Source organism: Rhyacophila brunnea, unplaced genomic scaffold, assembly GCF_057557595.1.
Source record: "Rhyacophila brunnea isolate RB1 unplaced genomic scaffold, BYU_Rbru_1.0 scaffold_13, whole genome shotgun sequence".
NCBI classification, from domain to species: domain Eukaryota; kingdom Metazoa; phylum Arthropoda; class Insecta; order Trichoptera; family Rhyacophilidae; genus Rhyacophila; species Rhyacophila brunnea.
Window position 1 is genome coordinate 3,300,386 of NW_028232785.1, and position 6,536 is coordinate 3,306,921.

Genomic DNA, 6,536 nt, shown 5'->3' on the forward strand with positions numbered 1-6,536 from the left:
ATAATATTGTTAATATCTACCAATTTTCATTGCATATAGTTAAGATTTTATTAATATTCAAAACTTTGGAGCTCGATATCTCAGTTTGGTATAAATGCCAGATGATACCTTGTTGTTCTAAGGTCACGATATGATAACACGTTTGACATAGAGGTCACAGACAAGGGACGAGTGTCACACAAAATTACCAAGGTGTTAACACTGAGCCGAAAAACTATGACATTGAAGACTGTCATAGATCGTTTGAGACAGTCTATGACATCGTATTTACACTCTGTGACACTGGACGCCAACATAAGAAACGGGTTTTTCGACATATATATGACCGATCTTCATAGAGTCTTTTTGAGACATAAGTTGATATTTATCTATCAAAATAATGCGTCACGTTATGACGTAGCAATATTAATATTATGTTTTATCTTTTGTCTATGGCAGAAGCAATCATTGTCTACTATCACGGCTGCCAGATACCGTCTTGTAAGTCAGTATCGCTTACAGTTCATTAGTGTGACTTGATAATCGTTGAGAACGAACGTTTTTAAAACGCAAAATGGACGTAAAACGTGAAGCGGGGCACTTGGAGCCTGATGCAGATGAGCAACATCGGTCCGATGTGCCCTCACAGGGAAATATCCCAGAGTTAAATACTTGTATCAAACAAGAGTATGCTGATGATCCCAGCCACGCCGTCGAGGTTAGTTTGTCATAGGTTATTTATTACTTTCTTAGGATAGACATTCTCCAGGGAATTAACAAATTAATAATGATACCAACGATATAAGTAAACGGGAATAAAGTATATTTCCGAAAGAATTATGTACTTACCTAATCATTTCGGATAATAGAGGCAGCCAGGTTGACTGTTCTTACAATGATTTCTCGAAGGCATTTGACAGAGTCGATCACGATATTCTTATGGAAAAATCCAACTAATTGGATTGTCTGATTGATTTCTCAGGTAATTCGGGAGTTATGTCAACAATACGTATCGTACGGTCTTTATCAGTCACAGCATTTGAAAGATTTTCTGGTGTGCCTCAGGCACTGGATGACATAGCATTGGTAATTAAAAATGCTATGTTTTTGTTGTTTACTGATGACTTCAAACTCATCATGGAAATAGTCAACTTGGACGATTGTCAACTCCAACTCGATATAGATAATATATTATTAGATTGCGGCAGACGTAACAAACTGGACTTCAATATTGATAAATGCAATGTTTTATCGTTTACTAAAACCTCACGAGTATTGTTTTTTCAGTATTCGATGCATGGCAAAGTTCTCTCGCGAATATCATCCGTAAGAGATCTTGGAATTACGTTTGACAGTAAACTAACGTTCAGTGGACATATAGAAACCATTTGTAAAAAACCGCTAAAGTTGTTGTGCTTTGTCGTGCGTACTTCCCGGGTCTTTTCGGATGTTACGGTACTAAAAATGCTCTATAACTCCTTCGTTAGAAGCAGACTTGAGAGTGGGTCTATCGTTTGGGCCCGCACCAGTTGAAGTACGGCCTTATGGTGGAGAGAGTCCAAAAAAAATTTTTGAGGCTCCTTTTCTTTCATCTGTATGGATATTGTCCGTGATCCGACTGATTTTCTCTTAGGTATGCTTACATACTGTGGCTTAAAATGCAGAAGGGATCTTTATTTAGCTACATATTTTTTTAGACTTATACGCGGCGTTAATGTGAACTATGCCATTCTTAATGGTGTTGGCTTGTGTGTCTCTGATAATTACCTTAGGAATCGAGGGCATCCGTTGTATGTGCTCCCAAGGTGCAGAACTAACCTGCCGTTAGTAATACCAAACATTATCGCAGATTAGTATTTTTGCAGTATGCCTGTTGTCATTATATTTTAAAATCCTCGTTCTTATTGAAGTTTGGCATTAGATAACGATAGACACACCACATGTCCACATTGCAGAGTATAAGAGCTGAGACCATTTCAAGTGTGTGGTCGAGCTTCACACGTATTGTCGGTCTTTTAAAAAATATTCTTGATTTTATAACACATTTTTTTTCTTCAGAATATTGTTTCAGACCCGACAATAATAACATTGAAGTCAAACATCCAGCTAATTAACATCAAGACTGAGTTTATTGAAGATGTAAAATCCCCATTAAATTATGAAGATCAGCAACAGGGTTGTTCTTATTCGCAGCGTGTGAATCGGGTAGGTACTTTTATTTTAAATACTGATCGTGTAAGAGATGAATGAACTGACAATACACGACAAATCAATAATGCTAGTGACGACAAAATCTTCGAATACTAATTTCTTTCTTTCGACCGTGTCCGATCTTAATAGGATCATAATGTGCCTCCAAAAAGTAGAGGTTTGTGCTTATTCACAGATTTTTTTACGAGAAATGGATGTTGCCACTTGCGCAACCTATTAAGTCCATACCCTGACTACAAATAGAAATTGAAAAAATGTGTATTTGCCAGACCAAGAATCCGTACCTGGGACCCACAATATTATAGGACGACGCTTAAGCCGCTCGGCCATCGTGGGCCAATACTAATACCAAATACAAATAAGTGTTGATGATTTCGATATATTTGCTTTTTATTCAGGGTTTTTACAATTATCAGATATATATTATGCATTTAAAAAAATATAATTAATTATTATTATAGTTTTCTTGTCTGCTCTGCAACAATTAAAAAAACTACGAGATCTACATTTATTAGGTATACTTTTCGTATAACACACTGCGTAAACTAGTTCGATAGCAGTGGAGGAGTGTTTCAATAAGGTGAGGGTGACAATGCTCTTTAAACCACGTGATAAAGTGATCAGATAACAAAATATAGCTACTCAAGTCCAACCGTTGTAATTTTTTGATCATGTCCGAAGTTTTTTGTAACATATTTTGTTTTCACGAGAAATGGATGTCAGACACTTGCTCATCCTATTAGGTCTATACTCTGACTCATACACAAATTGATAAAGAATATATCTATTTTTAGACCCAGGATTCGACCTTGGGTCCCACGACGCTTAAGCCGCGCGGCCATCGTGGGTGTTCTTCTTTTATAATCTATATTTCACTCGTTATTCCCACATGCCTTCCACTATAAAATCGTATTATAATATCCAGGAAGTTGGTTGATGAGTATATTCCTGACATAGAATCCCGAAGCAAACATGAGAATCCTCAACCAGGTTGCTCTTATTCATAACGCTAAAGTAACACGAAGCAGTAAAGCAAATTTATTAATTACACAATATTCTAATAATTTAAACAATATAGATCGTATGACTTACACTCGGGACTAGGGAATCCAATCCCGAGATTTCGGGATTACAATTTGACCCCTGTGGTCCCGGGATTGGCATTTTTTCTATTGTTAATATAAAATTTTTATATTTACAAATAACATTGATAAAATCGGTCAAAACTAAATCTAGTATAATTTATACTATTTAAAACATTTATTGTTAATATTGTATATCTACGTTCAATCTTGGAAATACATAAGTTTAATTGAGTAAATAATATTGTAATATAAATAATAATGTGAATTTAATATGAGATTGCTGTTTCTGATAGTAAAGACTTAATGAATGTATTAGCGAGATTTTTAATAGTAAAGCAAATAATCATGGCGTACTTATGGCCTTTCCGCTTCATAAATCTAATTAGTCAGCCAAATATGAAACTGCCGTAAAACGTATGAGATCATGGTGGAATTACTTTGTTAAAAGTGCGAATCATGGTTTTTTTCCACTCTTTCTCATTTTTAATAATTGATGTGAAAAAATAAAATGAATCGGCAACTTTCACATGGGTATAAATCAAACTTCATTCAAACTCAGTTTATTTCTAATGTACCTATTTTTTATTAAAAGTTTTTTTTTCTGTTATATTTTCGCTTTTATTTTATTTTCCATAAAAATTGATAAAAAAATCAATCCCGAAATCTCGGGATTATGTTTATCAATCTCGGGATTCATAGGTATCGAAAATAGCTCGGGATCCCGGGAACCCGGGATTAGAGATCCCGGGATTGGAATCCCTACTCGGGAGGTATAACTGCTTAAAAATATGTAAGTAGCAGCAAATCTAAGTTGATTTAGGATTATATGATAGACATAGATGGGAGACTGGTGTCATATTATGAATCCTCATAAAGTCAAGTGAATACAATATGTAGCCAGAATCCGTATGAGTGCTATCTTTAGGTCTTACGTATACCTTACAATCTGAAACAGATAATGATCGTTGGGAACATATTAAGCAATCGTCTAAAATAATACATTTATGTTCCATGCGTATTGTCATGAAATAAACATACTAATATATTATAATCTTATCTACACACCATTTCTATAATTTTCATATTATCATTAGGATATTTGATTTTTTAAATATTAATATCTGAGATAACTGTGTTGTTTGTCTTCTTGTTGATACAATATACACCACGTTCTTTCAGTTGATTCCTGCAACCACTGCCATGACATATTCCGCTAGTCTCGGATTGCCAGAGATGATCTTAGAAGAACAGGTGCCATACGATGAAATACAGATTGATTATCAAGACATTAAAAAAGAATTGGGGCTTAAGAATAGACAATCTAACGTCGCAGATCCCAAATTATTAGTAGCCGTAATAAAGTTAGAAAAAAAATCGTTTCATAACGAAAATTTTGCGTGCAGTTTTTGTTTTGATTGTTTTGCAACGTTACCTCTATTGAAGCTTCACAAAGCCTGTCATAAAAAATCGATAGCGGATAAATCGGAAAATGACAAAAGCATTCAATCTAATTTCAATAATCATAACATATGTATAAAGCCTTTCAAATGTGGCCAATGTAATTACTCTTGTAAAACATCTAGTAATATGAAAATACACAAAATGACTCATTCTGGTGAAAAGCCATATAAATGTGACCAATGTATTTATTCATGTATAACGTCTAGTAGTATGAAAATACACAAAATGATTCATTCTGGTGAAAAGCCATTTAAATGTGACCATTGTGATTACTCTTGTATACAATCTGGTGCAATGAAGGTACACAAAATGACTCATTCTGGTGAAAAGCCGTTTAAATGTGACCAATGTAATTATTCATGTATAACGTCTAGGAGTATGAAAATACATAAAATGAGTCATTCTGGTGAAAAACCATTTATATGTGACCAATGTGATTATTTTTGTATACAATCTGGTGCAATGAAGGTACACAAAATGACTCATACTGGTGAAAAGCCATATCAATGTGACCAGTGTAATTACTCGTGTATTTTATCAAGCACCATGAAAAAACACAAAAAGACTCATTCTGTTGAACACCCATTTAAATGTACCCAATGTGACTATTCATCTAAAACATTTAGTGATATGATGAGACACAAAATGGCTCATTCAGGTGTAAAGCGATTTAAATGTGATCAATTTGATTATTCAAGTATAACATCGTCTAATATGAAAATACACAAAATGACTTATTCTGGTGAAAAACCATTCGAATGTGATCAATGTGATTACTCATGTATTACATCCAGTGCGATGAAAAGGCACTATTGGACTCATTCTGATGAAAAACCCTTAAAATGTGATATGTGTGATTATTCATGTATTACATCCGATTCGATGAAAAACCACAATAGCACTCATTCTGGTGAAAAACCGTTCAAATGTGATCAATGTGATTACTCATGTATTACATCCCGTGCGTTGAAAAGGCACTATTGGACTCATTCTGATGAAAAACCCTTAAAATATGATCTCTGTGATTACTCATGTGTTATATAGAATGCGATGAAGAGGCACAGTTGTAGCACTCATTCTGGTGAAAAACCTTTCAATTGTAATATATGTGATTACTCATGTATTAGATCCGCTGAGATGAAGAGGCACAAAAGCACTCATTCTGGTGAAAAGTCATTTTAATATGACCAGTGTGATTATTCAAGTATAACGTCTTGTAATATGAAAAGACGAAAGGTCTCACACAGGTGAAGTCATTTAAATGTGACCAATGTGATTATTCAAGTATAACATATTATGATATGAAAATACATAAAAGGTCTCATACAGGTGAAAAACCATGTAAATATAATCGTTGTGATTACTCATGTGCATCACGTAGTTACTTGAACGTACACAAAATGACCCATTCTGAGAATAAGCATTTAAAGTGACCAGTGTAATAATTACTATGTGTGCTATTACCGTGATTACGGTATAGTAATGAGTGTCAGGTCTCTAGTAAAAAACCGTATATATGCGTTCAATACAATGACTCATGTAGGACATCTTAATCACTCGAAAACACACATTCTGATGAAAAGCCATTTAAATGTAATCAATGTGATTAATCGTGTATACAATCTGATCAACTGAAAATTTGCAAAATGATTCATTCTGGGGAAAAGCCATTTAAATGTATTCAGTGTGTTCAAGGTAAAGTAGTCAAAACCTACAATTCAAATGAAGCAGACGTTATTTCAGTATTATATTTCCTTCAAATCCTTTTAATCTTTCATAATAAATGCTTATACATAAGGG

General features: G+C 34.1%; 1 long non-coding RNA gene across 1 annotated transcript; it reads left to right on the top strand.

Annotated features, from left to right (window-relative positions):
• The first annotated feature begins 475 nt into the window (after positions 1-475).
• Positions 476-5,453, top strand: LOC147076166 (uncharacterized). Its single transcript, XR_015069631.1, has 3 exons — positions 476-697; positions 2,038-2,184; positions 4,455-5,453. It is a non-coding gene; the product is annotated as an uncharacterized LOC147076166 (long non-coding RNA).
• Positions 5,454-6,536: the final 1,083 nt, after the last annotated feature.